The sequence below is a fragment of the Schistocerca nitens genome, chromosome 10 (assembly GCF_023898315.1).
Source record: "Schistocerca nitens isolate TAMUIC-IGC-003100 chromosome 10, iqSchNite1.1, whole genome shotgun sequence".
Lineage (NCBI taxonomy): Eukaryota > Metazoa > Arthropoda > Insecta > Orthoptera > Acrididae > Schistocerca > Schistocerca nitens.
Genome location: NC_064623.1, coordinates 170,043,592 through 170,069,177, shown reverse-complemented (window position 1 = coordinate 170,069,177; position 25,586 = coordinate 170,043,592). Strand labels below are relative to the sequence as shown.

Here is a 25,586-nt window from a genome sequence, read left to right as displayed (position 1 = left end):
ACTCAAAATACTCCAAGCGCTATACGGGCCGTCCCTAAAACACGTGACTCTACTGCAGTAGATGCTGCGGATAGGATTCTCGTTCTGCGCATCCGAATGCTCACTCCACAGATATTTATACTCTATACTGTGCTGTGGACCCCGGACAAAGACGTCGATAATCCTGGACATTTGGGTCAAGTCGGATTGTTTCGCCGGAAAAAACAGTCTGTCGACGATACTTAAGCCGAAGATCAGTGTTCACCGCAGGGAGAGAGCACAGGACAGAGAGATCTTTCTTCGTTTCGGCTTCAATCCTGACAACGTCAGAGTACGCCTGCTTCGCACTTATCAGCGGCTATGATGTAAAATACACACGAAAGTAACATGGATTTGTTAAAGAGCATTATGGAGACATTCATGTGCAAATGAAGTACTTATTTGTATTAATGAATATGAACTCAAATTCAGTCAGTTGTAACACACTGACAGAAAAAAAAATCCCAACAGCAAATAGAAGCTGTGCAAGATAAGAGAAAGTTGGTAGGCGTGTTTCTACATCTGATAGATCACGTTCATCGGATGTCACGCTTGTCATGTAACAGTGGCGTTAGTAGCGCCACTATGAGGATTCAAATCAGATTTGCTTTCAGTAGGTTTTAAGTTGTAAGACATTTCCAGGGGCAAATGTGGACTCTGACCACAATCTATTGGTTATGAACTGTAGATTAAAACTGAAGAAACTCCAAAAAGGTGGGAATTTAAGGAGATGGGACCTCGATAAACTGACTAAATCAGAGAATGTACAGAGTTTCAGGGAGAGCATAAGGGAACAATTGACAGGAATGGGGGAAATAAGTGCAATACAAGAAGAATGGGTAGCTCTGTGTGATGAAGTAGTGAAGGCAGCAGAGGATCAAGTAGGTAAAAAGACGAGGGCTAGTAGAAATCCTTGGGTAACAGAAGAAATATTGAATTTAATTGATGAATGGAGAAAATATAAAAATGCAGTAAATGAAGCAGGCAAAAAGGAATACAAACGTCTCAAAAATGAGATCGACAGCAAGTGCAAAATGGCTAAGCATGTAAGGATGTAGAGGCTTATCTCACTAGGGGTAAGATAGATACTGCCTACAGGAAAATTAAGGAGACCTTTGGAGAAAAGAGAACCACTTGTATGAATATCAAGAGCTCAGATGGAGACCAAGTTCTAAGCAAAGAAGGGAAAGCAGAAAGGTGGGAGTATATAGAAGTTCTATACAAGGGCGATGAACTTGAGGACAATATTATGCAAATGGAAGAGGATGAAGATGAAATCGGAGATACGATACTGCGTGAAGAGTTTGACAGAGCACTGAAAGACATGAGACGAAAGAAGGCCCCGGGAATAGACAACATTCCATTAGAACTACTGACGGTCTTGGGAGAGCCAGCCCTGACAAAACTCTACCATCTGGTGAGCAAGATGTATGAGACAGGCGAAATACCCTCAGACTTCAAGAAGACTATCATAATTCCAATCCCAAAGAAAGCAGGTTTCAACAGATGTGAAAATTACCGAACTATCAGTTTAATAAGTCACGGCTGCAAAATACTAACACGAATTCTTTACAGACGAATGGAAAAACTGGTAGAAGCCGACCTAGGGGAAGATCAGTTTGGATTCCGTAGAAATATTGGAACACGTGAGGCAATACTGACCTTACGAGACTTATCTTAGAAGCTAGATTAAGGAAAGGCAAACCTACGTTTCTAGCATTTGTAGACTTAGAGAAAGCTTTTGACAATGTTGACTGGAATACTCTCCTTCAAATTCTAAAGGGGCAAGGGTAAAATACAGGGAGCGAAAGGCTATTTACAATTTGTACAGAAAGCAGATGGCAGTTATAAGAGTCGAGGGGCATGAAAGGGAAGCAGTGGTTGGGAAGGCAGTGAGACAGGGTTCTAGCCTCTCCTCGATGTTATTCAATCTGTATATTGAGCAAGCACTAAACGAAACAAAAGAAAAATTCGGAGTAGGTATTAAAATTCATGGTGAAGAAATAAAAACTTTGAGGTTCGCCAATGACATTGTAATTCTGCAGAGACAGAAAAGGACTTGGAAGAGCAGTTGAACGGAATGGACAGTGTCTTGAAAGGAGGGTATAAGGTGAACATTAACAAAACCAAAACGAGGATAATGGAATGTAGTCGAATTAAGTCGGGTGATGCTGAGGGAATTAGATTAAGAAATGAGACACTTAAAGTAGTAAAGGAGTTTTGCTATTTGGGGAGCAAAACAACTGATGATGGTCGAAGTAGAGAGGATATAAAATGTACACTGGCAATGGCAAGGAAAGCGTTTCTGAAGAAGAGACATTTGTTAACATCGAGTATAGATTTAAGTGTCAGGAAGTCATTTCTGAAAGTATTTGTATGGAGTGTAGCCATGTATGGAAGTGAAACATGGACGATAACCAGTTTGGACAAGAAGAGAATAGAAGCTTTTGAAATGTGGTACTACAGAAGAATGCTGAAGAGAAGGTGGGTAGATCACGTAACTAATGAGGAGGTATTGAATAGGATTGGGGAGAAGAGGTTGTGGCACAACTTGACTAGAAGAAGGGATCGGTTAGTAGGACATGTTCTGAGGCATCAAAGGATCACAAATTTAGCATTGGAGGGCAGCGTGGAGGGTAAAAATCGTTGAGGGAGACCAAGAGATGAATACACCAAGAAGATTCAGAAGGATGTAGGTTGCAGTAGGTACTGGGAGATGAAGAAGCTTGCACAGGATAGAGTAGCATGGAGAGCTGCATCAAACCAGTCTCTGGACTGAAGACCACAACAACAACAACATGAGCTGTAACGGTCGTGAGCGTTAGTTATTTGTAAGATCGGACGCAGTGAGTTGATGTTCGTCAAAAATTCCTGTAAGACGACGACGACGCCATTATCATGAACTCGCTAAATTTGAAGGAGGTCGTGTAATAGAGCTACGAGAAGGTGGATATTCCTTCCATGACACTGCAGAAGGACTTTACAAGAATGTAGGCATCGTTCATGACCGAGGGCAGATCCTGTAGAAAGTCATCATTTCTGTCTCTAAGATGGTCGTAGGTTGTGTTCCAAGAATGAACAGCATAGAGACAGAAGTGACGACACTTTCTGCAGGACCTGACCATCATTTTGCAGGGAAATGCTCAAGCACGTACAGTGCAAGCTGTTAATGATTTGTTTGACTGGTGGGGCTGTTAAGTGCTATACCACCTACTGCACTCCCCTGACGTAAGCCCTCGTAAGTTCAACTCGATTTCTAAACTGAAGGGAACACTTCACGGCATTCGCTTGAGAACTGCTACTTCGTCGGGCAATAGACCGCGCCGCTCGAACTGTCAACACTACTGGCACTGCTAAGAGTATCCTACGACTTCCAAATCGCTGGCGACGGGTTATACACAATGCAGGTGACTTTGAAGGTCAGTAAAACTTTGAAATCCGTATCTGTACGAGCTGTAAATAAATAGTTGCCACTATTAAAGTTCCAACGCTCAAATGTTACATAGGCAAATATATTTCGCAAATTTCATTGCCCTATTTAATTATTTTTTGCTGTTGCGATTTTTTTCAGTCTGTGGGTTATTAAACATTTAAAATCATGTCTCATGTTACCGTTTAAGTATCTGACACCCAAACCTCCAGATGTCAGGCACTCACACTGGTTCAAATGGCTCTGAGCACTATGGGACTCAACAGCTGAGGTCATAAGTCCTCTAGAACTTAGAACTACTTAAACCTAACTAACCTAAGGACTTCACACACATCCATGCCCGAGGCAGGATTCGAACCTGCGACCGTAGCTATCGCGCGGTTCCGGACTGAAGCGCCTAGAACCGCTAGGCCATCGTGGCCGGCACTCCCACTGGTACCAAACATTGTGTGACGATAGAGTACCGACCACAACACCGATTTAATTCGTGCTGTGTGCTGTCGCCCAGTAGAAGATGCGAAAATGATAATTAAACGAACTACATAGTATAGGTAAACGCTATCTGTGTGCTCTAATTGCGAAGATCTCTGCTAGGTGACGTGGTGGAGCGTCAGAACCTCGTACAAAGGGTCACGAGTTCGCAAACTGCTGATGGGGTTTTTTTCTTTAACAGATTACGCATGAAATTGATATGTGGGAAAACATTTTTCTGACATATACAATGACGTTTGAGAGTTTTTAGCGAAGTTCTTTTGGCAGTCTGCTTTCGCTTCGTTAGTTGAAAGTAGCAAACCTATACAGGGTGCTACAAAAAGGTACGGCCGAACTTTCAAGAAACATTCCTCACACACAAATAAAGAAAAGATGTTATGTGGACATGTGTCCGGAAACGCTTAATTTCCATGTTAGAGCTCATTTGGGGCCGGCCGAAGTGGCCGTGCGGTTAAAGGCGCTGCAGTCTGGAACCGCAAGACCGCTACGGTCGCAGGTTCGAATCCTGCCTCGGGCATGGATGTTTGTGATGTCCTTAGGTTAGTTAGGTTTAACTAGTTCTAAGTTCTAGGGGACTAATGACCTCAGCAGTTGAGTCCCATAGTGCTCAGAGCCATTTGAACCATTTTTTTGAGCTCATTTGAGTTTCGTCAGTATGTACTGTACTTCCTCGATTCACCGCCAGTTGGCCCAATTGAAGGAAGGTAATGTTGACTTCGGTGCGTGTGTTGACATGCGACTCATTGCTCTACAGTACTAGCATCAACAGGTTAGTGTTCATCACGAACGTGGTTTTGCAGTCAGTGCAATGTTTACAAATGCGGAGTTGGCAGATGCCCATTTGATGTATGGATTAGCACGGGGCAATAGCCGTGGCGCGGTACGTTTGTATCGAGACAGATTTCCAGAAAGAAGGTGTCCCGACAGGAAGACTTTCGAAGCAATTGATCGGCGTCTTAGGGAGCACGTAACATTCCAGCCTATGACTCGCGACTGGGGAAGACCTAGAACGACGAGGACACCTGCAATGGACGAGGCAATTCTTCGTGCAGTTGACGATAACCCTAATGTCAGCGTCAGAGAAGTTGCTGCTGTACAAGGTAACGTTGACCACGTCACTGTATGGAGAGTGCTACGGGAGAACCAGTTGTTTCCGTACCATGTACAGTGTGTGCAGACACTATCAGCAGCTGATTGGCCTCCACGGGTACACTTCTGCGAATGGTTCATCCAACAACGTGTCAATCCTCATTTCAGTGCAAATGTTCTCTTTACGGATGAGGCTTCATTCCAACGTGATCAAATTGTAAATTTTCACAATCAACATGTGTAGGCTGACGAGAATCCGCACGCAGTTGTGCAATCACGTCATCAACACAGATTTTCTGTGAACGTTTGGGCAGGCACTGTTGGTGATGTCTTGATTGGGCCCCATGTTCTTCCACCTACGCTCAATGGAGCACGTTATCATGATTTCATACGAGATACTCTACCTGTGCTGCTAGAACATGCGCCTTCACAAGTACGACACAACATGTGGTTCATCCACGATGGAGCTCCTGCACATTTCAGTCGAAGTGTTCGTACACACAACCGCGCCGAGCGAGCGCGCCGAAGAACAGAATGAAAGTGCCGACCAGCCGATGCCAAACCGCTGCGCTCCGATACTCTCGCTCGTCGCTCCGATCCATGTTGAAAACACGTGCGTAGTGAAGAATTTTTCGTGGAATAACCGAAATTCGCGGAATATTACTTTCCAACTCTAGCCCATAACGCGAACGTCGAAAGGGTGGTCTCTTTCATAAACGCCCAATGGGCAAAGGAACGCAATAAATTGCAAACCGGCACAATCAGCAAGATTATAATGTTGTTGTGTAATTTAAAATTATTCTGCCACTAGTTCCAAGAAATAATTTCCAAGAAAAATAACGTTCCATATAAAGTGGGTTCAAATGAAAAGGATCAATACATAACTACAGAATGTTATCTGCAAGTCCAATTGAAATGACCAACGTTATTGAATATCTTTCCGTGATCCGCCCCAGAAGAATAGATAATTGTTATTTTTTTGACATAAAATCATATTAGGAAGAAACATCAATTAAGAAGACAGAGGACTTAGTCGCTATTGTAATTGCCAAATTAGAAGGCTGTTCACTGATTTCTTTTAGGCATGTTTAAGGTCGATTTCACAAAAAAATACTGTCACTGATTATTAATAAACAATTGAAATTGCCCAACGGACTATTTCCATTTAAAACAGACCTGCTTTTAGTGAAAACTCTTGGGCAAAACATAATGCAAGGTCCGGCGTTTCTGTTTTTGAATCTGACAACACTACGAGAAGCATAACGTGGCTACTACGAGAGTGGTTTGATAAGACTGGTAGAACAGCAAGATAAAAATGTTAGTTTCGTAAACGATCACCTTATTTCTCGACATGAGTTCCTTTGAGTTATATACTCTTGGTTCAGCGATCCTGCACCTTTTCCATTCTATCGGAGATATAAGTTCTGTCAAACTCTCCTAAATACTCGGTAACTGCAACTATCACTTCCTCATTTTATGAAAATTTCACTCCAGCAAACCACAGTTTCAAGTGAGGGAACAGTAAGACGTCACTTGGGGCTAAGTCTGGTGAATAGGGTGAGTGAGGAATCAATTCAAAGAACGAAAAAAAATGGTTCAAATGGCTCTGAGCACTATGGGACTTAACTTCTGAGGTCATCATTCCACTAGAACTTAGAACTACTTAAACCTAGCTAACCCAAGGACATCACACGCATCCATGCCCGAGGCAGAATTGGAACCTGCGACCGTAGCGGCCGCGCGTTTCCAGACTGTAGCGCCTAGAATCGCTCGGCCACTCCGGCCGGCTCAAAGAACAATTCGTGCACTTTCGCAATTAGTATTACTGATTGTGTGATGGTGCATTACCCTGGTGAAAGAGCAATTTTTTTTTGCGTGGCAGACTTTCGTCTGTTTTCAGCCAATGCAATTCTGAAACGATTCAACAACACGGTCCAATTATGGTTCTGCCTTTCTCCAAGTAATCTACGATGATTGTTTCCTGGGAATCCCAAAAAGAGCGGCAATCAACTTACCAGCTGACAAAGTGGTCTTTGCCTTTGCCTCTGAACTTTCACCGGCCACTGTACATTGTTTTGACTGCGGTTTTGACTCTGGTGTGTAATGACGGATCCAGGTTTCATCACAGTCACATGTCGCAGCAAAAAGTCTTGCGGATTGCGATTAAGATCGCTAGACGTTGAGTTTAAATATTGTTCCTAGTGCGATTTTGGTCGACTGTAAGCAATCGCGGCACCCAACTCCCGCACTGCTTCTTCATGCCCAGTTCTCCATGCAGGATATAATGCACTCGCTCAGTTGCGATACCTATAGCCTCGGAAAAATTTTATTCGGCGGTCTTGCATTACCATATCACTGATTTTGTCAATGATTTCCTTCGTGATGACCTCAGTTGGATGGCCAGGTCACACTTTGTCTTTGGTGCTTGTCCGACCACGTTTAAATTCATTAATTCAAAAGTAAATGACCTTCAATGACGGTGCAGAGTCAGCGTGAATTTCATTTAGTTCTGTTTTGATTTGTGCAAGAGTCCAATCCTTCAAATGAAAATGTTTAAAAACAGCCCGAAACCCGGTTTTCTCCATTTTCAAACACAGTCAACACACTGACCAATAGACTTGGCCACTGTTTCTGTGTTTCGATACAGTGTATCGATACGTGGAACTGTTTCAGTGTTTCGGAACGGCTGTTGTTCACTGTTTCGAAACAGTAGTGTTTCATTCCGCCCCTGTCTCGGACCAGATTCGATCTCGAGCCAAACACAGATACTGTATCGTTGTTTCAAAATAAGGCTGTTTCAGTCCACCTGTGCTTGGAACGGACTGATTGTATCGAAACAGTGATGTTTCATTCCGCTCTGTGTCGGACGAGATTCGGGCTGACACAGGTACTGAAACACAACATACCACTTCATGAAACACTTTCAAGAGTGTCGAAATCTTTTTGACAAACAATAGCATGAAGCTTAAGATATCCGAAAATAAAGCTTCGTTTCTAGCTGACTGTCCAATTTCGAAATGGCGTTACATCTACTATATAAACACTAACCAACAATAAAACAACGCATACTACTCACATTCAAAATAATGAATATGTGAAAATCATTCAGTTAAATTATACTTTTTTTTATAACATACGCTTCTCTGTTCATGTACAGTAATCATATTAAGAAACGCAAGTAAGCCTACAACATTTTGAATAAAAAAAGGCGTAGAGTGACAGTTATTATACATATACATAAATTTAATGTAGGTATAATTGCAAGCAATCTGTTTGACATATAACTGATAGTGCAATGGTGAACGGGAAGGGCTGGGAAGCATGATGAATTTATAGGAACGGTTCGGAACACCTTGAAAGACCAAAATGTTTTTGTTATATTTTGTTATTAATTCGAATTTTTTGGCGTTATTTGTGAGTCTACAGTCACTGTGCCTATTATCCACAATGATTCCCTTGTGTGCGTGGAAATTAGCAGGATGGGTATATTACTCATACTAACGGAATGTGGCAATCCCAGTAGCATATGCGTTGTTTCTGCAGTTTGCTCCCATCTCCAGTTCCGTTCGTGGTGGCTCTTCTGACTTCAGCTATGCCTGTCCTCAGCCAATTGAAAAGTATGAAAGTCACAGGACACGAAAGCAGCGCATTTGCTGCAGGAAATACGAAACTGCCAAGACGCCTAAGTGATAGTTTCACACTTTCTGCGATATGATTATCGCTCTCGCACCTCATTTGTGCTTATATGGACATACTTATACAGTAGACATTCAAGATGATAAAATGTGTAGGTTTATTAGATTACAAAATACGAACTGTTTCACTGTTTCGAAACTTCGTATCGAAACATTACATTGTACTGTTTCATTTGTTTCGAAACAGTTACGTGTTTCGGTTTGCCCATCTCTGCTGACCAATTCAAACGGCTGTCAACAATAAATTGTATACTCTACATTGTTGAACTTCTTTATGTGATCCTTGGAATAATCGAGCTTATCAACCACGAAGACGCGACAAAAATGTTCCATTCTTTGATGGAAATTCGTCAGACATATCGAACGACTCTCATACAAGATGATGCTCCAGATTTCTGCTCTCTTGAACGAGGAGTTGAAACCTTAGTACAGACATAACATTCCAACTTGCCTGGTGTATCCTCACGTCTACTTTCAATCACTGAAACATACATTGTCAGAAATCTTTTTTCTCTACTTTCAAGAGGTTGTACCTCCCTTGGAATGCATTTCCGGTAATATATCCATATGACCTTTTTGGGTCCTTATCCTCTTAGGGATTCCTGAAGTTTGTCAGCATTTAGGCCGGTATTACACTATCAAATTTCTTTGCCAAAGATTTGATCAAAGATGTGACCAAATATTCCGTCAAATATATTTGACAAAGATCTTTGACGTAGCGCTAGAAGGGGTATTACACTGTCATATTTTTTGTCAAAGTTCAAAATGGCTGACAACAACAACAACGTGTTATTAACCACAGCAGTTGCATGTACCACAATTGCACTGTGTGCACATGCGGAAGAGAAGTGGAGGGAAAAAAAGGAAACATACCTGGGTGAAGCCGTGGGTTTTACGACGACACGATAAAAGTGTGGTGTCACCGCCAGACACCACACTTGCTAGGTGGTAGCCTTTAAATCGGCCGCGGCCAGTTAGTATACGTCGGACTCGCGTGTCGCCACTATCAGTGATTGCAGACCGAGCGCCGCCACACGGCAGGTCTAGTCTAGAGAGACTCCCTAGCACTCGCCCCAGTTGTAAGCCGACTTTGCTAGCGATGGTTCACTGTCTACATACGCTCTCATTTCCAGAGACTACAGTTTAGCATAGCCTTCAGCCACGTCATTTGCTACGACCTAGCAAGGCGCTATATTCAGTTACTATAATCTGAACAGATAATATTGTGAATCATGTACCGTCAAGAGCGACGTTCATCATTAATGGAATAAAGTTAAGTATCAAACTAATTACGTCCGCTTTCTGAATTCTCATTCCTTGTCATGTTCCAGACCTCACATCAGTATAGTTCTTCCCTCCTCACGCCAGCCTGCGTGAGCTAAAACGCATGCATTTTGGCCTCCTCCCGTAACACGGTGTTGGCTCTTCTGCCAACACAACAAAAAGCATTCAACAAAACTTGTTACGTGAGCTTACAGTGGAGCGCGTCAAGTCGTACATCAATTACTTAAGAATGGATGAGCATACATTTCTGTATGTGCTCAGTGAAGTGTATCCTCACATCACAAAGCCCAATACTCACTTAAGAAGTGCTACATCTGCAGAAGACAGGTTCACTGTAACACTCCGATTCCTTGCTAAAGGAGAGGGTTAGGTTAGGTTAAGTTAGGTTAGGTCTCCAATCTTCTTAATCTATTTTTGTACTCAGCGTGCCTCACGTTGTAAAGCGCCTCATCAGCTTCATACATCTCTATTAGTTTTGTAGTTGTCGGCAAACACCAATTGTATTTACCGGCAATGTTTATAAAAACATTACAGACGACAGAATGCTGCAGCGATGCTAGCGCTCCATGTGGTAACATGTCACATTGCAGTGAACAGAAGACAAGCGACTTCTTTGATCAAATCTACACCGAGGCCCTAGATTTGATCAAATATTGGACGACATTTGACAAAGCTCCCTATTACACCATCAAATATCTTTGACAAAGATACTGGACAAAGAAATTTGACAGTGTAATATCGGCCTTACCAACATCAACCCGTATACAGGGACGGGACTGTTCAAAGAGTTCGTCCCTCCTGGTGATACAGGCTATAAACAGTTCTTCACGATGTGCTCAGATGCTTGAGGAAAGGAGGAGGAGAACATGTCCGCCATGACAATGTTCGATCCCATACAGCCTACATTGTTCAGAAATTTTTAATCAAAGGAATCTTCCCCCTCACCAGCAGCATGAAAGCTAAGCTGAAGGGAGGAAGGTTTGATAGAGTGGAGGAGATTGAAGCAGCTTTGCGGAGTGTGTATACACTGTAACAGAGAAAGACTTACAGGATACATTTCAAAAGCGACGAAAACGTTACGATCGTAGTATTAGCTCCCATGGGAGTTGACGCTGCATAAAAATGTCTAAGTAACATGTAATAACTGTAATAAATATATTTCGGGAACTGTTGGATACCACCTCGTAGAATAGGCGTGAGAGATTCGTTTCACATCTACGAAACATGTCGCTTACTGTTTTTCTTTCAATTTCGGTTAAACCAGCTGTTGTTTTCTGGACTCAATGCAAGGCGGCCGCTGCCGTACTTTGGTGTCATATCTTATAATGCACTGCCGACATACAGAGGTTGGAGAAGTGTGGTGTCACCGCCAGACACCACACTTGCTAGGTGGTAGCCTTTAAATCGGCCGCGGTCCATTAGTATACGTCGGACCCGCGTGTCGCCACTGTCAGTGATAGCAGACCGAGCGCCACCACACGGCAGGTCTAGAGAGACGTACTGGCACTCGCCCCAGTTGTACAGCCGACGTTCATAGCAATGGTTCACTGACAACTACGCTCTCATTTGTCGAGACGATAGTTAGCATAGCCTTCAGCTACATTTGCTACGACCTAGCAAGGCGCTGTATTCAATTGATATTGAGATTCTATTAATGTATCATCAAGAGCGATGTTCTACAAATGTGGATTAAAGTTAAGTATTCCAGAAGCTACGTACTTTTCTTTATAGCGTTCATTACGTATCCTGTTTCAGACCTCACGCCAGCCTGCGTGAGTTTAAGCGCGTGCCTTTCGGCTTCCTCTCATTGTGTCTAGGCTGTCTTGTCTTGTCTAGACACAACAAGAAGGAAACGGCTTTTCCAACAGAGTTAAAAACATTTCTGTGAGGTGTGTATCTGCAATGTAACTGAATATACAGGGTGTTTATAAATGAATATCAGGGTTTTAACGCTTTATAATATTTATTACATTAAACTTACAGTTATAAATGATATGTCAAATGAAAGAGCAACTCAAACAGTTTGCCACCAGTGCGCCACCTCACTGGCGCAGCCAAGTACGCGATTGGTTGAACTTCACTGTACCCAAACGCTGGGTAGGCCGCAAGGGGGCCAATGACAGGCCTTGCTCTGCATGGCCTCCACGTGCACCCGTACCTAACGCCATGCGATTTTTTTCCTTTGCGGCTTCATCAAGGATCGTGTGTACGTGCCTCCGCTACCAGCAGACCTCGCTGAATTAAGAAATCAGATTGAAGCAGCTGTTGCTACAATCACTGAAGACACACTTATCAATTTTTGGGAAGAACTCGGCTATAAACTTGATGTGTGCCATGTGACAAACGGTGCTCCCATTGACCATTTATAAGGACCTTGGTAAAACTATTTGAGTTGCTCTTTCATTTGACATATCATTTATAACTGTAAAATATTCTAAAGCGTTAAAACCCTGATATTCATTTATAAACACCCTGTATTAGCTTAAAATAGTCCAGGCTATCGTAGAATGTATTTTTGACCTTATAACAAACGTGCTTCCTTTAGTGTGGGTATCTTTGCTCAACAATGTTTCTCCAGGTAGTTTCCTGTTCTCTGTTTCAGATGCAGTGTAGTACATCGCCTCAGTAAAAGGAATCGGTTGCAAGAACACAGTTGTTGTGGTCTTCAGTCCTGAGACTGGTTTGATGCAGCTCTCCATGTTACTCTATCCTGTGCAAGCTGCTTCATCTCCCAGTACATGGCTACACTCCATACAAATACTCTCAGAAACGACTTCCTGACACTTAAATCTATACCCCATGTTAACAAATTTCTTTTTCAGAAACGCTTTCCTTGCCATTGCCAGTCTACATTTTACATCCTCTCTACTTCGACCATCATCAGGTATTTTGCTCCCCAAATCTCCTTTACTACTCAAAGTGTCTCATTCCCTAATCTAATTCCCTCAGCATCACCCGAGTTAACTCGACTACAATCCGTTATCCTCGTTTTGCTTTTGTTGATGTTCACCTTATATCCTCCTTTCAAGACACTGTCCATTCCGTTCAACTGCTGTTCCAAGTCCTTTGCTGTCTCTGACAGAATTACAAAGTCATCGGCGAACCTCAAAGTTTTTATTTCTTCTGCATGGATTTTAATACCTACTCCGAATTTTTCTTTTGTTTCCTTCATTGCTTGCTCAACATACAGATTGAATAACATGGGGGAGAGGCTACAACCCTTTCTCACTCCCTTCCCAACCAATGCTTCCCTTTCATGTCCCTCGACTCATAACTGCCACCTGATTTCTATACAAATAGTAAATAGCCTTTCACTCCCTTTATTTTACCCCTGCCATCGTCCGCCCCCCGGTAGCTGAGTGGTCAGCGCGACAGACTGTCATTCTAAAGGGCCCGGGTTCGATTCCCGGCTGGGTCGGAGATTTTCTCCGCTCAGGGACTGGGTGTTGTGTTGTCCTAATCATCATCATTTCCTCCCCATCGACGCGCAAGTCGCCGAAGTGGCGTCAAATCGAAGGACTTGCACCAGGCGAATGGTCTACCCGACGGGAGGCCCTCGTCACACGACCCCTGCCATCTTCAGAATTTAAAAGAGAGTATTCGAGTCAACATTGTCAAAAGCTTTCTCTAAGTCTACAAATGCCAGAAACGTAGGTTAGCCCTGATCAAAAGAATCCGGACAGCCATATGTAATGCGCAACTGACGACTCGATGTCACGAGGGATGGATCTGGAAGTGCCAAGGGTGGCAGGCAGTATTATGTTTGAAGTAGAGCACCAGGAACAGCAGAATGCGTGCGCCAGCAGCGCACAGTGGATCGATGTGAACTAGTGCAGGGCGTCACCAAGTAACAAATCCGTCAGGGACATTTCACCACTTCTAAAGCTGCCCAGGTCGCTGTGGTGACGTCACCAAGCAGACCGCGTGTCCTGACGAACGGGGACCATCGAGTACAGCGGAGGGTGGTTGTACGAAAATGCCATGGAATCAGCGGAAGGAATCTCTCTCGAGTTCCAAAGTGCTACGAACGATCTAGCTAGCTAGCACAGTGTGCATAGTGAGTTGAAAAGAATGGAGTACAGTGGTCGAACAGATGCTCCTAGGCCGCACAATTTTGTAGTCCATGCTAAGTGATGCTTGATAAGGTGACGCCACTAGACAGTGAGTGATTTGGAGTGATTAATCACACTGTGTGTCAATCCGATGGAAGGGTTTGAGTTTCGCGAATGCCTCGAGAAAGTTACCTGCCATCATGTGTAGTGCCAGCAATGAGGTGAAGAGGGAAGCACATGGGTGTGCTAAGGAGGTATTTTTCGTGTTAGGATGTTGTCGCTGCATTATACTCAAGAAAACGCAATGTGCGGAAGGATATGAACACATTTTACAGCGTCGTGTGCTGTTTGCGGTAGAGGAACAGTTCGGAGACTATGATTGTATAAACATAACAATGCGCCCTGTCATAAAGCATATGTGAGGTAATGGTTTGTAGACAATAACATTCCTGAAATGGACTGACCCGCTCTGAGTACCAACCTGACCCCAATGACTACCTTTGGAATGATTCAGAATGTCGATTTCGCTCCAGTTTCGGTTTGGCAAATGCGTGGAGAACGTTACCTGCCATCAAGTGTAGTGCCAGCAATGAAGTGCGGAGCACTTGGGTGTGCTATAGAAGTGTTTAGGATGTTGTCCCTTTATTGTCCTTAAGAAGATGTGGAATGATATGAACACATGTTACAGCATCGTGTGCTATGTACGGTAAAAGAACAGCCGCAGACTATAATTGTATCAGCATAACAATGCACCTGTCATAAAGCATAATCTGCGAGGCAATGGTTTGTGGACAATAACATTCCTGAAATGGACTGGCCTGCCCTGAGTCCCATCATGAACCCAATGAGTACCCTTGGAATGAGTCACAACGTCAATTTCATTACAGATCACAGCATCCAACATCAGTACCTTCTCCGGTTTCGGCTCTTCAGGAGGAATGCACTGCTCTTCCTCCACAGGCATTCCGACACCGTATTGAAAGTTTTCTCAGCAGAGTTCATCATAAAGGCGAAGTGTGGACACACTCCATATCAGTAGCCAGAAATAGGTGTCTGAATACTAGAATTGTGAAGGACGTACTGTTGGTAGGCATTTGTGTGCGTAATATATCAGAGTTTCATGTTATAGTGATGGTATTCTTTGTACCCCTTGTGTATGATGTAAGCTGATAGGGATTAAATTAACGTGGTTCTACTGACAGCGTTCTTAAATAAATAAAAAATAAGTCATTGTACCCAAGACACGTTAAGAGACCGCACTTATCCTTTAATTTGCAGACGCGCGGCGTAGCCGTGCGGTCTTAGGCGCCTTCCCACGGTTCGAGTCCTCCCTCGGGCATGGCTGTCTATGTTGTTCTTAGCGTGAGTTAGATTAAGTAGTGTGCAAGCCTAAGGACCGGTGACCTTAGCAGTTTGCTACCCTAGGAACTTACCACAAAATTTAAGATATTTAGCCATTTCACCTCCTGTATATTAATGAACCGGTAGGGTTTGTTTGCCAGTGGGTAAATAAAAAAAAAAAAATAAAAAAAAAAAAAAAGCGGGGGGTTCAAATGGCTCTGAGCACTATGGGACTTAACAGCGGAGGTCATAAGTCCCCTACAACTTAGAACTACTTAAACCTAACTAACCTAAGGACATCGCACTCATCCATGCCCGAGGCAGGATTCGAACCTGCGACCGTAGCGGTTGCGCGGTTCCAGGCTGAAGCGCCTAGAACTGAAGCGCCTGAAGCGCCGGCCACTCCGGCCGGCGCCAGTGAACAACTGTGACACTTTAAAATTTTATTTTGTCTTTCGCGAGGAATATTTTGTATCTAGCACTACACTAAGATCCATATCACATATTTTAATGGGCGGTGAGACTTCTGCTGGGGGTGGGTGACAATATATACAAAATTCAAACGACGGAATCATTTGTGTAGTTGTGAGCAAAGCGAACAGTTCCCAAGAAACTGTTAAGAGAAAAACTGAAGTCAAACGTTTACCAGTGAAAAGTAGCCCAATGAAAGGCAATGCCTCGTTGTATCGATCTTATGTTCAATGTCGCGCGTAATATTCTACAAAATAAGCGAAGATTCGTTAAATATACAATACAGGGTCATTTAATTTACTTCAAGATTTTGGATTTTCAAAAAGGGCACAGTGGAACGGATGTTGGCAACCACAAACGCAGCCCTCGAGCTACCAGTCTGGCATCGAAACTTGCAAGATTTTATTTTATTTATTTATTTTTGGGTTGGAGGGGGGGGGGTTGTCATTGTTACACTCGCGGGAAAATGAAAAAGATTTGGATTATCGGCGAGATGTAGGGGAATCAACTAGATCTTGCAAGGAGACATTGGTTGATAAGAGGAATAACTAAAAGTTACAACACCTACGCTTTTATAAATAAAACCGTCCTGTGCATAATACATGGTAACAGGTGGAGTTCTTTACAACCTGTGAAGCGATCTGAAAGATTTTGTAAACAAACTGAAATGAAATATGAGAGGGCATTTCTTTTAACAGTAGTATCAGAAACGTGCTTACAAACAGGCAGAATCAAGGGAACAACACGACATTTGATGTGTACCGTATACGTAATGGGGGTTACACCACCCATCCCCTTCTTTCTCATGGGGAAGGAGGGAGAGGCATTCGCGTACATAACAAATTTCGTAATGTTCTGATTTTGGTTCTACCTGCCTATGAACAGACGTCTGATGTGGTACTATTCAAGTTTGTATGTCATTTTTCCGACTGCATTTTCAAAATAAAGTACAGCTGAAGCAGTAAGCAAGTGTTTGCTAAACACCGTCAAACGTTAATAATAAGATACAATTTTAAGCCATGAAATGAGCTTCAGAACTGGACGTTTCTCCTACAGCCTGCTAATATGCAAAGGCGATTTGCCTAGACGGGAGACAGATCAGTACACTGATTACACTGCTATTCAAAGGAGTTCTGTTGCAATGAATACTCTTACGCACCACAGTTAAAACTCCATTACTGGAATTCTTCCACAGCTCTGGGTAGCCCCCTGCATCACCCCTGCATCACTCCTGCACCCACACACACACACACACACACACACACACACACACACGTCTTTACTGGCAGCATCGCTGATTCATTTCACGTAAACTGCTCGTGGGAGTTCAGACGATTAACTTGCATGGGAATGCTGTCGAACAAGAATCTGCAGCAAGGACAATTAAATTCAAGCTATATTTGCTGCTTCTTGTTCGTAAGTTTTGTAGTACTGATGACAATGAACAGACAACCGTTTACGGTCGCGTAGGCGAGCTTTCATAATGAATGTAATACGCAATTTATTAGACCATTAACAATTATAAGAACGTAATATGAACCCATTTCTACCAAAACAGGTCCATCCATACATCAGCAAATATCCTACATTATGTCAAAGACATGCAACCGATAAACTTTCTCAATACTTCTTCCTGCTGAATGTACTCACACAAATCTATCGTAAAACATTTCCACGTTTACGAACGGAAAAGCGTGACAGCGGACGGCTACAAAAAGTTTTGATTTCACGTTCACAGTTTCATGTTGTCACAGCCACGATACTAAAATGTAATACACTAAAGGTGTAAACAAAACTACAAGTCATGTCATGAAAACAAAACTGCCGGTAACTCACAATATATTCCTTTCAGCTCGCCCACGCACACATCAGCAAATCAATATTTCCCCGTCACATGCACATGCACACATCCTAGCATACAGGCCTTAATAGGAGAACAATTGAATATCTTTCCCCAGCTGCATTTGTTATTAATCAGCGCATCTCTGCAACAAACGACACCACAGCCGTCTTGAACTTCACAACTATACGGTTTGAAGTATCAAACCCACAAAGATATTACAGTCAAAGAACGTACTGACTTTCCTACGATTATCTCGACGCGATCGATTGTTTAATGACGTACGTCATGTTACGTACCTTAGAAGGAGGTAGAACTGATTTCCGGATGAATAGTGCTAGAAGCTGACAAGGTTGCACTGCACAGCGCTGAAACACGGGCAACTGACAATCTCCTCACGCGGCTTCTCTCTCTCACCGACTGCCGCTAGCCAGTTTTCACGAGACCGAGGTCTGGCAAGCCAGCGACGTCACAGTTAAGTGGGGTGGGGGCTGGCGAGTGGTGGGGGGACAGAGAAGAAAAACAACGCTCGCGCGCCTGCATCTGCACGAAACAGCAGGCGTGCCTCGAAAGCAACAGGGACTTCAGCTTCGGGGAAAAACGCTTTTGCGGAAAAGTGTACTTGATTGCAAACGACTGTGAAATGCACGGCAGAGAGTGCTACCCATGGGCGTCACCAGCACTAAATTATTGGGGACAACGATTCGATAGATAAGGTATGGATAACAAGGGTTTCTTATTATTTTTATTTTACTTACACGTCAAGTTCCATAGGACCAAATTGAGGAGCAAATCTCCAAGGTCATGGAACGTGTCAGTACATTAAATTACGGCATAAAAGTAATAACAGATAAAAATAAAATGTTTATGAACCCGAAAAAGGTCAAGCCATAAGTTTAAGCAACATTAAATTACGACATAAAAGTAATAACACATAAAAATAAAATGTTTATGAACCCGAAAAAGGTCAAGCCATAAGTTTAAGCAATTGCAATCAACAATACAACAATCAGCTTAATTTTTCAAGGAACTCCTCGACAGAATAGAAGGAGTGACCCATCAGGAAACTCATCAGTTTCGATTTGAAAGCACGTGGATTGCAGCTAAGAGTTTTGAATTCTAGTGGTAGCTTACTGAAAATGGGCGCAGCAGTATACTACACACCTTTCTGCACAAGAATTATTCGATCCCAATGTAGGTTTGATTTCTGCCGAATATTAACTGAGTGAAAGCTGCTTATTCTTGGGAATAAGCTGATGTCGTTAACAAGAAATGACAGTAAGGAAAATATATAGAGACGCCAATGTCAAAATCCCCAGACTCGTGAACAGGGGTCGACAAGATATTCGTGAACTTACACCACTAATTGCTCGCACCGCCCGTTTCTGAGCCAAAAATATCCTTTTAGAATGGGAAGTTACCCAAAAATATAATGCCGTACGACATAAGCGAATGAAAATAAGGAAAGTAGACTAATTCCCGTGTCGATCACTCACTTCAGATACCGTTCGAAAAGTAAAAATGTCAGCATTAAGCCTTTGAACAAGATCCTGAACGTGGGCTTTCCACAACAGTTTACTATCTATTTGAACACCCAGAAATCTTAATTCCTCAGCTTCACTAATCATATGCTTATTCTGTGAAATTAAAACGTCAGGTTTTGATGAATTGTGTGTTAGAAACTGCAAAAATTGAGTTTTTCTGTGATTTAGCGTCAGTTTATTTTTTGCAAGCCATGTACTTATGCCATGAACTGCACTATTTGAAACCGAGTCAGTGTTGCAGACAACATCCTCTACTACCAAGCTAGTGTCATCAGCAAACAGAAATATTTTAGAGTTGCCTGTAATACCAGAGGGCATATCATTTACATAAATAAGGAACAGGAGTGGCCCCTACACTGATCCCTGGGGCACCCCCCACGTGACTGTACCCCACTCAGACCCCACATCACAGACATTCCCAATATTGTGGTTCAAATGGTTCAAATGGCTCTGAGCACTATGGGACTTAACATCTGAGGTCATCAGTCCCCTAGAACTTAGAACTACTTAAACCTAACTAACCTAAGGACATCACACACATCCATGCCCGAGGCAGGATTCGAACCTGCGACCGTAGCAGCCCCGCGGTTCCGGACTGCAGCGCTAGAACCGCACGGCCACCGCGGCCGGCTCCAATATTGTGGATAATGACCTTTTGCTGTTGGTTGTTAAAGTAAGAGGTGAACCAACCGCGAGCTGCTCCCCGTACTTCGTAATGATCCAACTTCTAGAGCAATATATTACGATCAACACAATCAGACGCTTTAGTTAAATCAAAAAATGAGCCTAGCGTTCGAAACATTTTGTTTAACCCATCCAGTACCTCATAGAGAAAATAGAATATAGCATTTACAGCTGTTAAACTACTACTGAAGCCGAACTGTACATTTGATGGCAAATCGTGTGATATAAAATGATCAATTATCCTTACATACATAACGTTTTCAATAACTTTAGCAAATTGATGGCATAGGAATATGTCTAAAATTGTCTACATTATCTCTTTATCCTTTTTTATAACGCGGCTTTACTACTGAGTACGTTAATCTTCAGGAAACTGACCATTCCTAAAGGAAAAATTACAAATATGGCTAAATACAGGGCTAATATGTGTAGCACAGTACCTTAATATTCTGCTTGGCACTTCGTCATAGACTGGAGATCCCTTTGAAGAAAGTTGAAAAACTGAAACCTAACTCCACTTTCTAGCATTCTGGATGTCTCAGACCATATATTTCAATGGCACTTAAAATTCCTAAAGCATACCAATTTTCTGGTCTGGTTAAAATATTTTGCGATTACCGAGTATAAAAAAGTTACATAATGTTAACATTTAAATTTCTCGACATTGTGTGTCCGATTGTTATGTACTATGTCCCAAACAACCGTGGAACCTATTTCAAACTGAATACTTTTTCAAACTAAATTCTGCCTGATTTTTATTGGAAATGTGGACATTACGTCTATTACATACACGATTTTATTTATTTCGTTCTTCAAATATAAAAAACACATTTATAATCATAAACGGAAAACCATGAGAACTAGGAATAAAACTGTAAGCAGAAAAAGGGCAAAACGGAAATTGCTTCGTCAAGAGGATATAATAAACGCAATGTTCATTCTATGGTGTTCCAAACACATTTCTCCTGTTAATTAACTCTGATTCCATAGACTGTAAGGAAGGAGACGCACACAGTAGCCAGTCGCAATCCCATTAGTTTTTATTATTCTTGAAAATCTAGATTTCGGCTGTAGATAGCCATTTTCCGTGCGTTTTCGTTACTGTTCAACCGCCGTGTTGAATTGTAACGAAAATGCACTGAATGTAGCTATTTATAGCCGAAATCTAGATCTGCAAGAATAATAAATGATAATGGGAGTGCGACTGACCTGCTACGATCCTCTCCTGTTGTCAAAACTGGATGTAAATATTTTTGCAACATTTCTAAAGTCTGTTTGATCCAACAACAAGTCGCGCACACTGAAAACTGCTACACGATTGAGCCATTGCTGTCTCATTGTTGAACGCAAATTGTTCCTCTGTTGCCGCACAGCAGTAAAACTTCGTTTTGCTTCGCAGCTTGAAGCTGGACACAAAAGCGTCTTACCACTTACCAGTGCTTCAGCAGTAGCAAATAATTACTGGCTTTCTTTTTCATAGCAACCAAAATGTTTGAAAGATTGTAACTCTAATTTGCTTTTTGAATAGCGTAAGATTGTGACTTGAATTTGGTATGCTGAAATCGGGTGCTAATTAGACCATGAAAGCGGTTTAAAACTGTGAGCTGTCTTGGGAGGTTAACCGTGAGTTTACTGGGCCACTGTTTCAGCAGGGGTAACTAGTCTAGGTTTACCACCTTACCAATCAGACTAACATTGATTATAATCTTTTACAGTCATACAACAACCGGTAATATATCTATATAAAAGGAGAATTTAAATAAAAAGAAAGAAATCAGTTTATATTTGCAAATTTATTTTAAAGATTGTTCATTGAAATTTCAGCATATTATACGTGAGTTATAACTGAGCTGGTGCCTTATTTACGATTGTGAGACTGTGAGATTGGAATATTACGGAACACATAAAATATGGAGTCAAGATTGGGAGACTGGATACAACACTGCATTCATAAAACAACACACAAAGAACATTGAAACGCATGCAAGAGAAAGTTAATCACTACAAACAGATTCAAATTTTTACCCAAAGAATTTCCGTTCGAAGCACAATCCTGTCCGTCATGTAATTACCACACACTGGTATACTAAATTCACATTAAATCTTTGTGAAATCTTCCCAAGAAGAATAGCTGATGGCTACTTTGGTGATTACACCACATGCTCCACGTGGTCAACTTGGTTTACAGAAAGCGTATAACTCCACAATAATTTAGATAATAAAAATACATTCGATCGAAAAGCAAATTACAAAAGAAAAACCTCGAACTGGTTACTAACGTCTTACTACTAACCTGATGGGTCAAACAGTTATATAAGCACGTGGTACTGGTCTCACAAAGTACACGCCACGTGGGTTGAACATAAAGAAAAGTTGGTATATTCAAAATCTTTTCAAGACGATACGTTATAATCACACAAGCATTTGCCTTTAAGATTGATCTTACTTAGAGTTACTGACCAACACGTGGTTCCACTTTACTCACAAAGTAATAACAAAGCAACTACCGCCAAATAATCTGAACTGGACACGAGAATCACACTCCGCTGCAATTAAAGATAACCTTAGCTATTTTAAAGCTAACCCGAAATAAAATGATTAAATTCTCAGTTAAGCTGAACTTAACAAATCCATTGTCCTATGGACTTAACAGACACGCGCTTAGCCGGAGATCATACCACTTCAGACGCTCGCTACCGCCAGACTGCTACTGCTGGACTGCCCTGCGCTACTACTGGACTCCAACTGCCTACTGCTCGGCTGCAACTCTCCAACTGCCAGACTCCCACTGAACTCCCAGCGTGCTCCCGAGAGTCGCTCACAAAGACAAACGGAAGGCGCCAGAGGGGCAGCTTCCTATACCAACATGACAGGGGACGGACCGGACCATACTAAGAATGGAAACCTCTCTGCTTTTAGGAACCGTAGCTACCTGTTTCAACGTTGGTCCTACTGTTCTCTAGCAGACAGCCTTGTCTGCTACCCTCAAGCATGCAGCTACAAACACATTTGATCATTCATCCTCTCACACAGAAGGGAAGGGGGATGACAGTATCTTATCATACACAGTATATAAAAGAAAGCGGATGTAGGTTCCGTATGAGACTGTGTGACATGAATTACATATAAGAATTACATATAAACTGTGCTTTAAAGTGTAGTAGTGTGAGAGATCGTTCTTGTTTACGTGTAAAAGTAACACGTTCCACTACTCAGTCTCCTCCCAGATAGTCAGAAACGCCACAGTAAATTTAGAAGAGGAATTTATTCCTTAAAAGACAACAAATTTGAGAAATTAAACATGAAAGGAATCCAACAGAGACCTTTCATAACCCCAACGCTCCGGGAAAAGACTGTGCAGGGAATTTTCTGGCCATGCTAGGACATTCCCAAGCAGGCTTCTCACACCCTACTTAAACCAAAAGTGTAAAGAAAAAGGCAAAAGGTCACCAGCTACTTGCTAAAACACAATAATTTCAAACATCTTTACAATCTACCAATTTCAAAGAGAGAAAAAAAAAAACACACAATCTGTGACACCTATTTAAAAGGTCGTGTAGACCTAAATCGGTCAGCAAGTAAAAACAATGGTTCCTGTGTCATTGATATGAAAACAATTTCTGGTTGTTACCCTTATGGAGTTCACCAGTATTTGCTCCTTGCAAGAGCCAACTGATCACAGGCAAATTTATGACTGTTTATTAACAAGCAAAATTTATGAAAATAGCAAAGGTGCCACAGCAATTAAAAAAAAGAACATGAAATAACATCAGTATTATAAAGCAGAACTTTACAATGCACAATTCGCAAAAGCAAAAAAAATTGATAAGAGAAAAAACATGTTTTACAAAGCGGTTATCGCAAAAAAAATTCTATATCTTACAAAACTAATAATCTGTAGAATTAACCTAACTATGTGGCACTAATTTAATCACTCTACAATATTTCAGTTAGTTAGCAAACAATGAGCACTGTGTCATTATACTGAAACTACAATAATTGTGTGATTGTTACCCTTAAGGGGTTCCTCACAATAAATATGCCCCATGCAAAGGCTAATCGATCACAGCCCAATGAGAATGAATAGCAATCTGACTGATAAAGGAAGCAGTGCCACAGTAATGAATTTATGAAACAAAATATCACAAATCTAATACCTAACACAAGAACAAACATTGATCAATAAAACAGTACAATAGTCAACATCTAAAACAAAACACCAATAAATAAAACACCTGCAAAATACAATAGTCAAAGTTTAAAAAAATATAGAACACCTGCAAAATACAAGAGTCAGAGTTTAATAAACACCAATAAATCGAGTCCCTGCAAAACACACGAGTCAAAGTTTCTGTGACAGAACCACACGTATATGCATTGAACTAAGAACCGTATAATCACTGTTCACTTATACACTCACTAGTTCCACTGTTCCGTGGCACAATATAAGGGGAGGGGGAGGGGGTTCGTCGCCGCAGCTGTCAGTAGGGATTTTTGTCCATCTGTTGCGTGCGATCCCGCCGTCTCTGCCCTCTCATGAAGTTTCTCTTGTGTCACGTACATCTCGATTTTGTTCCATGTTTGTATTGTCAAATTCGTGTGGTATCCTCTATTGACATGCCAGGTTGATGTTCTTGGGCAAGGATGACACTTAATGGCTCTTCTTTGTGTCACCATTAGCGACCAGAGAACATCGAACCATGATTCACTGTCGCTTGACAGTAGGCATCCGTCAGGAAATGTCGATAGGCGTCGTTGACGTCTGCAAGTTTCTTTGGACAGTACCTGTGAAAAGGCCCCACGCCCCTTGTTTTGTTTCACCGCGGCCGTCTCGTCACGGTCGCGTGCGTGGCCAGGAGATGGATTTCCGCGCGGTGGACCGCTCGCCCATCTCAGGTCATTCCCTTCAGCTAGGGTCGCGCGGGGCGGCCGCCCATTAGCTACAGGTGCAAGGGAAAGTGTTTCCCGCGTCCTTTTGTTGTCGGCCGCGCTCCCGAAGTGGCCTGACAGCGTGTCCCGCTGGGAAACCCGCCAGTTTACAACTACCTGGCTGCTCCCGCTGTCTCTTAAGAGTTTTGCCGGTTCGCTTTCACGTTCTCATCTGCATTCACAGAAATTTTTCATCATCCTTATGTGATTACACAATGTCATACATAATATCACTTAGTATTGTCTTTCACAATTTTTAAGAACAAAGTTAGATGAATCGACAATATAAAATTAAAAGTTAAATGACTTGACAATATAAAAAATAAAAGTGAAATGACTTTACAATGTAAAAATAAAAATTAAATGAACTGACAATACAATATTTAAATCCACATCACTAATGTGGTTCACTTGTGTTTTAATAAATCAAATGCCACTTATTAATTCACTAAAATGAATAGGGTTATGCCTTGCGCAAGTATAGGTTAGGAGAGCATGGGGTTCACATGTTATTTACACACACACATGCACACCTGTTGTCTATTCTACAAACTAACTACCCATAAACATGCATTACTCAAAATTCTACTTCTATCCACTACTAATTAATCCCACAAGCCACTTCAATGCTACTTCAACAAAGTGTTTACACCACTACAGAAATGTTCTAATTCGCCCTCTTCTTGACGCTCGCGGCATACGTCTTGTCACATGATA

General features: G+C 42.0%; 1 protein-coding gene across 3 annotated transcripts in view; it reads right to left on the bottom strand.

Annotated features, from left to right (window-relative positions):
* The window catches only part of LOC126210641 (uncharacterized), a 279,682-nt gene extending 261,555 nt beyond the window's left edge, over nucleotides 1–18,127 (bottom strand). For all 3 annotated transcript variants that reach the window (XM_049939960.1, XM_049939961.1, XM_049939962.1), the window contains exon 1: nucleotides 18,012–18,127. The gene's annotated coding sequence lies outside the window, so the exon portion shown is untranslated. The remainder of the gene's footprint in view (nucleotides 1–18,011) is intronic.
* Between the last annotated feature and the right edge of the window lie 7,459 nt (nucleotides 18,128–25,586).